Source organism: Chinchilla lanigera, unplaced genomic scaffold (genome assembly GCF_000276665.1).
Source record: "Chinchilla lanigera isolate Chin_1 unplaced genomic scaffold, ChiLan1.0 scaffold00010, whole genome shotgun sequence".
In the NCBI taxonomy this organism is placed as follows: domain Eukaryota; kingdom Metazoa; phylum Chordata; class Mammalia; order Rodentia; family Chinchillidae; genus Chinchilla; species Chinchilla lanigera.
In genome coordinates this window covers 1,697,811-1,708,963 of record NW_004955411.1, presented here as the reverse complement: position 1 = coordinate 1,708,963, position 11,153 = coordinate 1,697,811, and positions in this window count along the sequence as shown.

Here is an 11,153-nt window from a genome sequence, read left to right as displayed (position 1 = left end):
TTTTTTTTGGTTTTTCTCCGGTACCAGGAACCGAACTCACGACCTTGCGCTTGCCAAGCAGGCGCTTTTGCCACTGAGCTAAATCCCCAGGCCCTGAAGTCTCTTTAGTCTTTAATCAACTTTGTCTAATTTATGCTTCTGCTCATTATTTAATACATCATGAGAGGTTTTCTTTGGAAACAAATATTAGTTTAGAATTCAAAGAGCTCATGAGTGGACAAGGTCACAGTTTGACTATTTAGTAGGATATTTCATTCATTGACATGCTGAAGGGTGCTGAAAAAGATTATAAAATGACTGAATGACATACTGAAGTAGTAAGAATAGCATTTTTTCTATGTTAAAGGTGTTGAAAGGCACTTGTGAAATATAGTTAAATCATACTGCAATCATCCATATGTCTGTGAAATGACCAGAAAAAATAGTTTTGAAATTTTAGGGAAGTGACTAAACCTGCATGGTTTTAATTGTTTTATTATTCAACTAAATTATATTAATTGCATCAGCATCCCTTGAGTTTTGCTTTGTACTAAGTGACATGATAGGTGTTATTTGTACAGTTTCTCACATACAGTTTCTAATGTGGGAGGTGGTCTACGCAGCTGAAGAAGATATAACTTAATCACTGAGAGCTCTAGTTCTTTAATGACGGAGTCTTCTCCCCATCCCAACATGGCTCCAGATGGAAAAGAGAAAAAATACCTTCCAAACAATCTTACCAGTGATTCCCTCGCTCACGGGGTCAGACCCCACAGTTGGCTTGCCCTCAAAGCACTTCTGGGTGGGGCCGGGGCCCCTGGTTTCTGAGCCAGCCACCAGGCATCCTTCTTGGCAACGGACAGTGTACCTAGGGTGACAGGGGGTCGGGCTCATTTACAGCGTGCCGGTTGTGGACATTTAGCCCTGTGTACACTCTCCCTACAGGAGACAAAATGGAAAATCAACTCTGTTTTCAAGTTATTTTCCAAAGAATTCCCTGGTGGGTTAAAGTATGGTGGGGAAGGAGAAATCCGGGCAGTAGCTGTAGGTTAGGAGAAAGGAGAAATAGGAATAAAGAGGACTCAGGCACGTTAATTTGTGAAAGAGTTTAGCTTTTTCCCTTGACCGACTGGGTTGCTGGTGGCGTCGGTCCACGTGCGGTGGTAGGAAGAGAAAAGTGAGTAATAAGCATGCAACCAAAAGTTCTCAGATGAGCCCGCTAAGTTAACAATTCTAAATTTTCCACAGTGTTGGCCTGACAGAGGAGACACTGGAGATCACTTGTTTACAGAGAAAGGTAGAAAAATAGCAAAAGCAGCTCCTGCATTCTGGTGTGCTAAGTAAATTGGGAACAGACTGGAGAGTACCAGTGAAATAATATGTAAAAGCAGAGAGAAATGGTCCTGCCCTGAGCAGACAGGAGAAGGACCACACGTCAGCAGGCACCATGATGGCCAGGTACAGACGATCGGCTCCAGACAGCCCTCTTCTCTGCCACGCTGCAGTGAAAGCTGACCGCTCCCCAGAACTAACTACCTCCCACAAAGCAATCCCAGAGAGGTAAAGCCTCAGGAAGTAATTTTGATGTAGAAAAGACCGTTTAAAAAAGAGTTGACTAATACTACATTTTTACCCATAATAATGGATAGATAACCAAAACAGAAATTAAGTAACATTATAAAAATACATTGTCTGTAGTATTTGTGTATGTACTATAGTGATCTATCTGTCTATTTATCTATGTTTGCATTTGTATTTGTGTGTATGGAGGGAGGAGGGAGAGAGGAGGGGAGGAGGGAGAGGGAGGAAGGGAGAGAGAGACAGAGACAGAGACTGTGCAGAAATGTGTATTCCATTCATTGCTATGGAAATCTTGGGAGGGAATTGTATCCTCAACAGTACTTAATGCAGTGTTTGTTTTAAGCCTATATTTATTACATACTTGCTGATGAGTAGCCAATATTTTTAAGAACAAGCAGTATAAGTGAACAATTGGGAAGTTCTGATGAGCATTTCAATATATTACCAATTTTTTTAAATTGATAATGACTGAAGGATGCAATAAATAAAATTGATCTCAAGCAAATGAATAAAAGCTCAATGTTCAGAGCAAAAGGAACTTAATAGAATGTTTGCATGAGTTAAACACATAGAAATTATTTAATTCGGATATCTCATTCTTTGCTTGCATATATGCACATTCTGTATTGTTGAAACGCTATGTGTCCTTTTGAAATCTGGACAAAAATATAAAGTTTACTAATAGAAATAATCAAAATTGGCCACTTCTGCTTTTCTTGGTTTAATGTACACTGAATAGAAAGGCTGATTAAAAAGGAAAGGAAAACAAACTCCTGAAATCCCAAGCTTCTCCTTTTCTGTGCACACCAAGTAAAATAGCACAGCATGAGCTCTGCCTTTTGACTTGTAATGCTCCATATGAAATCTAATTTAGACTTGGGAAAAATTATATCATCACCAGAGCTAGCTTTGTACTGAAAACATTAATGAGAAATGAAGGACTTTTCAGTGAAGTGTAAATAAAAGATCCTCAGAAAAGCGAGTGAAATAAAAGATGAAAAGGCTTTGATTTTGGCTCTGTTGGGGAACCCAGCTCTCCTGCAAAGCAGACATTACTTCTCCTGTTAATTAACCAGTAGAGCCATTAAAACTCCTCCACACCTTCTCTGCCCCACTCTCTTCTATGTCTTCCCACCTTACTTTTTCAAAATTAGTTTAGAATTCTCAATATGTTTTATGGTTGGAGTTTCTAAAAAATTAGTAAAACAGAGAATGTAAATATACAAAACTAGCAGATTCTCCTCTTATTATGGGTATTTTCCAAACTGCAGTACTAGAAGTATGTGTGTAAGTCACGAAATATTATGCTGTCTCTATATTATTATAACTTCAACTCTAATAATAAATGCTTTCCAAATACAGTTGAAAGTGATAAGCAGAGGAAAGAATTGCTGAAATTAAATATTACTTTCAATGGTAGCTTAACAGAATGCATGCCTATTTCCTAATAAGTCAATCACAGTGAACCAATATTCTGAGCTACCTAGTATATTGCAGGTTTTGACACATAAAAATAGCAACCTTATTTTAAAATCTACTTTGGAAAAAATACTATTTTATCTAAAGATGCATGGACATGTTATAGAATCAAATGTGTCCACAGTGCCTTTACATTTGTTTAGGATGCTTTTTAACATATAAATTATGTTATTAATCAATGCTGCTATCAAACATAGCTTCCCTTAATTTTTTTAAAAACTGGGTGAAATATCATAGCAGGCTATAAGAAAATAAAAGTTAAACACTAAAAAGCAGTCATTTGCATTTTAGGGAAATTAGTCATTGGTTATTTTAACCATTCCACCATCGTGATTTAGTATCCAAGGAGTGGTTTTCAAAGTGTCATCTTTGGAAGAACAGCATAAACAACACCTATAAACTCATTAGAAATGTATGCCCAGGGTCACAACTGTAGGCCACACCAGAATTACCTACACAGAAGCTCTGGACCTGGAGGTTCTACCCACCATTCATTTCTTAATGTACCTGGACATTTCTGAAGTACTTTGATGTTTGAAGGCCTTTTCCTTAAAGGAAGAAAGGGTGTCTCATTTCAGCATACTACAATTTCAGCATGGGACTCTTGTTCAGTTGGCTTCAATTATATCTCAAACTCCTGGGTGGGTAACTAGGGGAAGAGAAGTAGAAAACTGAGACAGGCTCATCCCAAACATATACCCTGGGCACAGAAATGTAGCCTGGCATCCCCTGAAAAGTCACGTGGGTGAAGAAAGGGCAAGAAGCTACTCCCAAAGCCAAGGGGCATTAGGTTATTAACCGAATGAAGGGGAGAAGATGCAAAGCTGACACAAACACAGAAGGCTGGAATTTCATCTCCAGCTCAAAAAATAGTCAGTTTAACTTTTAACCTCACAACTTTTCCTAACAGAAGTACAAAGCAGGGACAGATACTATCAATCTCACCTCACTATTGTTCTTGGGAAGCAAGTCATGTATTACCAGTTTTACCTTTTACCACTGTGGAAAAGTACAACATATAAAGATTAAATGACTTGTTCAAGGTTATTCATGCAATTATGGAGTAAAACTAGAGTAATGTAAAATGGCAAATCCAGAAAATGTGCTCTATTACTCAACATTTTGCTAATGCATACTTCTAGCAAAACCAAGCTTTGCTATGCAGCATTTGCTAGAATAATCTCATGGTTGACAACATCTGGATGAAAAAAGTCTCTTTAATCTACTTGGTAATTTTATGCAGCTCAATCAAATACAAAGCCAGGAAAGAAAATAGAACAGATCACAGATTAAATTCATTGACCTAGGCAAAATAGTATATGTCTTTATTGATGAGATTGATGAGGGGTATCTTCTAATATTAACTACCTGGAAATAACAACATTTGATAATGTTTTACCAAAAACAAGGTAAAGCTATAAAGCTTGCATTAAAGGAAACAAACTTTAGCATTATATCTTAAATCTAACAAATGTTCAGTTCTGAATGTGACACACTTCATTAATCATATCTCCCTTGCATAGCTTTAGTTCAACTAATCCTAATGATACATTAACTCTTTGAAGAACATAGCATTAGAAGTCTATTTTGATTACTTTTCCTAAACCTATAGCTAAGATACATGAATACTTGAAGCTTTACAGTTTAAATGTAATGTTCGCCTCAATTTCTTTACAAGAAAGTGCCTGAGAATCAACAAGCTGTTGTATCTGTATGGGAAAGAAAAAATAGTCACAAAACTTAAACAAGATGGTTTGCATGCAGTTTTTCTTCTGGTTTTCCTATATATGTTTAAAAATATGAGTGATGCTTTTGCACGGGTATAATGACCCTCTTTCACTGAGAGATGTCCCAACTCTTTTGAATTCTCCTCTGCACTTCAGTCAGTCTATTTCAATCTTATCTTATTGAAGGCTGGCTTCTCAAGGTAGAGGTGATGAGTTCATATTCCCCAGCTTCCCAGCCCATGAAGACCAGATAGATAGTTTAGATTCGTCTGTGAACTTTGATTTGCCAATTAAATTTACAAAGGAACAACACAAACGTGGAAAATGCACTTTGCTGGCTCGGGTAGAAAGAGAAGCTTGTTTTGTGGTTGATGGCAATTAGTATAGAAAGCCAGGCTAGATAGAAACATACAGCGTCAGAGAGAGACTTGGCCCTGAAGAAGTCAGCACAGACCCACCAAGACTGTGGCTGGAGGCAAAACTGAAGCGAGCCGGACCTCAAAATGGAGATGCAACAGCGAGGCCTGCGGAACTCCCTACAGGTAAACGGCAAGTTGAGGTTATACTGCAGTTAGCACCACCGGGTCCCGTGAGACGAGACAGACCATACATTCATAGGTGGGTGAACAGAAAGTCTGGGCCCATCCCTCTCCAAGAATGCCTTTGTTGTTCCCTGGCGAAGTGACTCTCTTCCCTATTGGACCAGCATTAGCTCAGGGACTACACTTGTGATCCTATGGGCAGACCATAGTTTAACCTACAACATACCATGCCTTGACTTTGTTGTAAAAATTACCCTTGACAAAGAGCCTCAGGGGACACTCACACTGGACGCCTCCTGGAAACCCAGGAACTATTCTTCTTCTTTTTATCTCCAGAAAAATCTCTCCTCACCTTCTCCTTTGGCTTGTGACTTTACTCCTCAATGCTGGGAGACCACAAACTCATCACAACTGACTTCTAAAAGATCGGGAGTTATTTTCCCCATAACACAGTGACAAATTCCTAACCAGGCCGGTTCAGCTGGTGTCTCTGAGGATGGCAGCAATGTGACAGCATCTCATATTCAGAATCATGGCCAAGGTTGCTCTGGTACCCTTAGGGTCAGCAGGAATCTTCACAAACCAGTGCTGGGGTGGGGATGTTCCTGGAAACAAAGTCAAAAGCCCAAAGATTCTGCGAACTTCCAAGATGGCCTAACACATACCTTTTTGCTCCAAGTAGATAATGTGGATTCTGCTGACTGAAACTAAGGACTGTCTGAATACAAAGAAGTGAGGCATTCTGAGAGAAGGCTGCACATTTAGCTGCATTCCCACTGATTTCCTCTCTCCAGTACTGTGTGTACACACATGTTGAAACCAAGTGAATTCATTTTAAAAGCTGAACATCAACAGGGACGCCCAGGATTTCGAGTTTTCCAATGTGTTCTACTGTGAGGCTGGGCTCCACTCTGCCCAGGAGGGCAGCTCTGTGTGCGTCCTTCACTTCTGTTGGACTAGTGCTGAAGAATGTCTTTTAATGCTTATTTTATCCTGGGTATAGATAAAAAGGAACCACGCTAGAAGGGGGAAAATGACAGAATTCTAGTGGCGTAGGTGTAACAGTACCATGAGACTGCAGAAGAAACAAGATGTCTCAAGTGCTTGTTCAGGAGATAAAGCTTTTGTGTACCCTGTACCCTTCTGACATGTTTTGATAGGTTTGTTTCACTTGAGCCCCTGGACCTCTTGGAAATTCAGAGAGCTCTTCTATAAAATGAGAATAACAACTTATTTTTCATAACATACTGGGACCATTTGATAAGAAGTGACTTTCAAAGTACTTGGTGTCAAAGAAAACACCTTCTTGTTGTCCACAAAACAAAACAAAATATTGTCCACAAAACAAAAGTCTCTTCCTCAAAGGAAAACCACAACATGGAAAACAATCGTCAGAAAATTGCAGGTAAATACTGCATTTTATATTTTGAAGTGCAGATAATTTTTATGAAGATCAAATAATATGATATATTTACCATAGAAAAGGAAAACGTTTTGTAATATACTTGAGTATAAGAATTAATTAGAAAAAATAATTTAGCTTATGGAAAAATGGGAGTTTTTTGAAATTTTTATTATTACTTTGTCATTGACACATGATACTTGCCCACATCAATGAGGTAAAGTCCCATGTTTTATTCACGTATCCAGTCGACACTGGCACCAATCAACTCAAGATAATTAGCACAGTTATCGCTATAAACTTTGTTTCTTCATGATGCATACATTCAAATTCCTCTGCTATTTGCTTTCAGTTTTGAGCTTCTAAGCAAAAAGAAATGAACCAATCAGTAAGCTTCCATTTACTGATTTAGTTTTCTACTATAAAGATTATAATCTTCAGATGTACATGTCACTGCAAAAAAAGATTCTTTGTTTGGATTCGTCTGTAAGGAATGAGAAGTTCCCAAGACTAATTGAGAGCATAAGTAGACCTCAAGAATAAGTGCTCTCACAGCCTTCCACACTAAGCGGAGAAATCTGTTTGCTGTGGTTTTTTTGGGGGGGGTTTCAGTACGGGGGGTTGAAATCATACTTTTGCAGGGGACCATTTTTTAGTTTTTTGATTTTTGAGACAGGGTCTTGCTAAGTCTCTAAGTTGCCCAGGATGGGTTCTAATTTATAATCCTCCTATCTCATCTTCCTAGAGTGACTGGTTCACTTTCCATGGCTACTTTTTATAGCTCAATAAAATATTGTTTACATATAAGAATAAATCTAAATTAATGTACTAAAACTTAATTGTAAGTCTTGGGAGTACGGAGTGAATAAAGGAAAGTGGGACTAGAGAAACACAAAGGATTCATTCCTCTATAGTCTTAAAAATTTGAAATCGGGCTGGGGATGTAGCTCAGCGGCACAGTGCCTGCCTGGCAAGTGCAATGTCGTGAGTTTGATTCCAGGTACAAAAAAAAAAAAAAAAAAAAAAAAGCGAAAATCAAACTATGAAAATCTTTAGTGAGAAGAAAAATAAGAGACAAAAAGGAAATGACGGGAGGTAAAGTCAGAAAAAAGGATACTCATGAAAAGAAGAGAAGTGACCCGAGAGAGGACGCGTAAAGCAATGTGCAGGAAAGGGGAGAGGGCGTTTCCCAAACGCTGCGGTGCTCAGCGTCAGTCCTGTCACTGCTTTTAATTCATCCCGTTTCGCACAGTTATGGGGTGAGAACTCTGCAAATCCTGGGCAGGCAGTGACTCAGCGCGGGTGAATATAGACCGACAGCAGCAAAATTAAAACCAAACCCACTTATCCACATACGTATTCAGAACAAAATTTTCTGTGTCCACAAAGGAAAAACATGACAAACCGTTTGGGTGCACCCTGTTTACCTGAACATTGTCGAACCGGGCTTTGGTAGAAGACAGAAAATGAGGAGGAGGAAAGCTGGAAAGGACGGCAGGTAAGTGTTTCTCCTCACCTCCCCCGTGCTCATTCGCATCTCTGCGTCTCTGCCTCAGGTGACTGTGTTTCAAGACTCAAAGTGAACTTTATGAGAAAACTGCGGGATTTAATACTTGAAATTGGCCCTTGTATTTAAAAATGAGTTTACCCCTAAAACGCATTAATTCTTCTCACCCCCTACCCACGAAGGACCTCATTTGAATACTCAAACACATTTAGTTTTAGAGTGCTCTTACAGAGACGGGGTGCAGAGAAATACAGCAGAAAAGTGGAGATTGATCGAGGTTGTTCCACAAAAGTGTTTCTAGGCATCGACCCACGCGTCGCTGGGATTGCTGTCGTGATGGTGTGAGTGCAGTGCCAGCTGCTTCACTTGTCATCTCTTGTTTGTCTGAAGAAGGGAATCTTTCACGCAGAGAATCTGAACATGTGTACATGAGTCCATGTTACTTCTCACCCTCTTATTTCTTGCTGGTCCTTGTGCCATGGCTGATAATCGGTTTCTTCTATTTTTAGCTAATAGGCAAATTTTCTGTATTTTCTTTTCTTTTTTTTTTTTTTTTTTCAGTACTGGGAATCGAACTCACGACTTTGCGCTTGCCAGGCAGGCGCTGTGCCGCTGAGCTACATCCCCAGCCCCGTTTTCTGTATTTTCTACAGTTCATTCCTCACACCCTGACCTGGTCTCTAGTCTTGAAGCAGCCTCTTCCCCAGGTGTGTATTTGATGTTATTTGATGCAGGGAAAGGGAACACGCAGAAGGTTCTCCCCACACAGGTCCTGTTAACAGGGAGCAACTGGCTGCCACGGAAGTGTCCGTTTCCCTGCAGAGGCTGTTTCTTTCCTGCGTCTCCTCGGTTCTGCACCTCTGCAGTGACACCGAGATCTCCTTGGGAGCTTGATACACTTGAACTGTACTGGCTTGGAAATGGAGACTTTCATCTGTTCTTGGCAGGGACAGGATTATCTGTATTAGCAATTATAATTTTCTTCATTTTCTATTTTAAAAGTTGCCTTTCTAGCTTTAAGAAACCAGATGCAGTTTAATAAATGTTATTAACATGCACACAGAACGGTCGCATTTTATGTAACTGGCCAGACACCGTGCATTAGAGAACACATTAAATGGACATTGATTACCTTCAAATGTGAGGGAAAACAGCAGGTGCTCTTGCTTGCCCTTTGATGGAGTTCTAGTTCTCACAGGGCTCAGCCTTGATGTGGGGCTAAAAGCGCCGCCCCCCCCCCCCCAGGTGATAAGACCTTCTGCACAAAAGCACAGAGTGTAGGTGGTTAGCTCCTTGGTAGGCCGCAGAAACCTCAATCAGGCCCACAAATACAATCACCAAGGCTTTGGCCGTTACCCACTTGGAAACAGAAAAGATGGCTTGGTCCCAGTGAAAATTCACACAGCAGTGTTAAAAGCCACTGGTATTTTTGGACAGTACCTTATCCAAGCACAGCCAACGCTGAATTAAATCCTTCTAATGGTCCTCAGAAAGTTCCAAAATTTTTCTGAAATAATCTTGAGACAGTTAAATGAGCCATGGTCATTCGTCAACACAGTTTCCTATTGGGAGGCAATAAAATTTATGAAAACAAGCTCTCCTGCCTCGTTTAAAATCTCACATGTGAGTGTTCCCGGGGCTGGCTTACGGTAGGATTGATTAGACAGTTTTTATTGCTAAAACAAAATGAATTTTTTCTTTTATCTCATTGAACTGGAAATGTTTCATAGTACTTAGTTTATACCTTTTGGATACAGCTGAACAGAATGAGGGAAAATCATAAGATTTCATCTGACTTCAAAGATTAAAAAAAAAATCAACACGTCTCACAAGTTGAAGCTGAAGAACGTCTTAGATTAGTGCCCAGAATTACTCAACATGAAGTGACTGGGTTACCAGTACTTCCTTTCAGTAATGATGAGCAGGCCGTTGAGGGCTCAGACCAGGTAAGGTCTCCGACAGTTCTTGCCCTGGACAAGTGGGAGGGCCTCAGTGTCCAGACCGGGCGGGCGCCCTGACCCTGGACAGCGGCGGGAGTTAGTGCCCTTAGGGGGTACGCTTCAGTGCGGAGCTCAGTTCAAGATTAGCTCTTACTCGATTTCATGCCTGGAAGGGGTTCCTGAAAAACGTTTTTGTTCTTTTTATTTCAAAGTATAATACAGATATTCATTTTCACTACAAATGCTGGCTACAATGATTGTTTCTTGGTGATAAGGATAAATATTTGGTTTGTGGAACTGGAAGACACATTTTTCGTTTATATTTAAACTTCTACTGTGTTTAGATAATTTGAGCATATTTACAAGGAAAATGAGAGTTTTAACATTTGAAAATACTTTGTAAGTCTATCAGAAATGCAACTGAAATAGAAAGACAGTGATCTGACATATATGCATAGCCATAAATTATGCATACTTGTCTATATAACAATTTACAACAACTTAGTTTTAAATTTTAATTGCATTTTTTCAAGAAAAGATTTAACTTCCCTGCCAGCAAAATGTCAGTCAAGATACTCAGATTAACAAAATTCACTACAAAATCATTATGTTTTAAGGTAAATCACGTATTGAATAAATCATGACGTGCACAACCCAGAAGCGGTAACAGTAATAGCACATTTGTTGCCTCATGCAGATCTGTCCAGGCAGCATTATGCTGACCATTTTCCAAAAATCCGCTGTACCTTTCCTTCCTGAGGTCATCTTTTTATTGTCTGTTCTCCAAATCCCCTCATGTTTTCACTAATTAGAGCTGCTTGTCCTCCAAGTCTAGGCAGGAATGTCACTTCGCATATCATGCCATCCTTGACTACCATTCACATGAGACTCTACCATCCATTTTCATACTTCTAATATTACCCTCCATTTAGAGTAATTAATCTATAGTTACAAATCCCTTATTCTTGTTTGAAATTTTTTCAGCCTAGGGAAGCT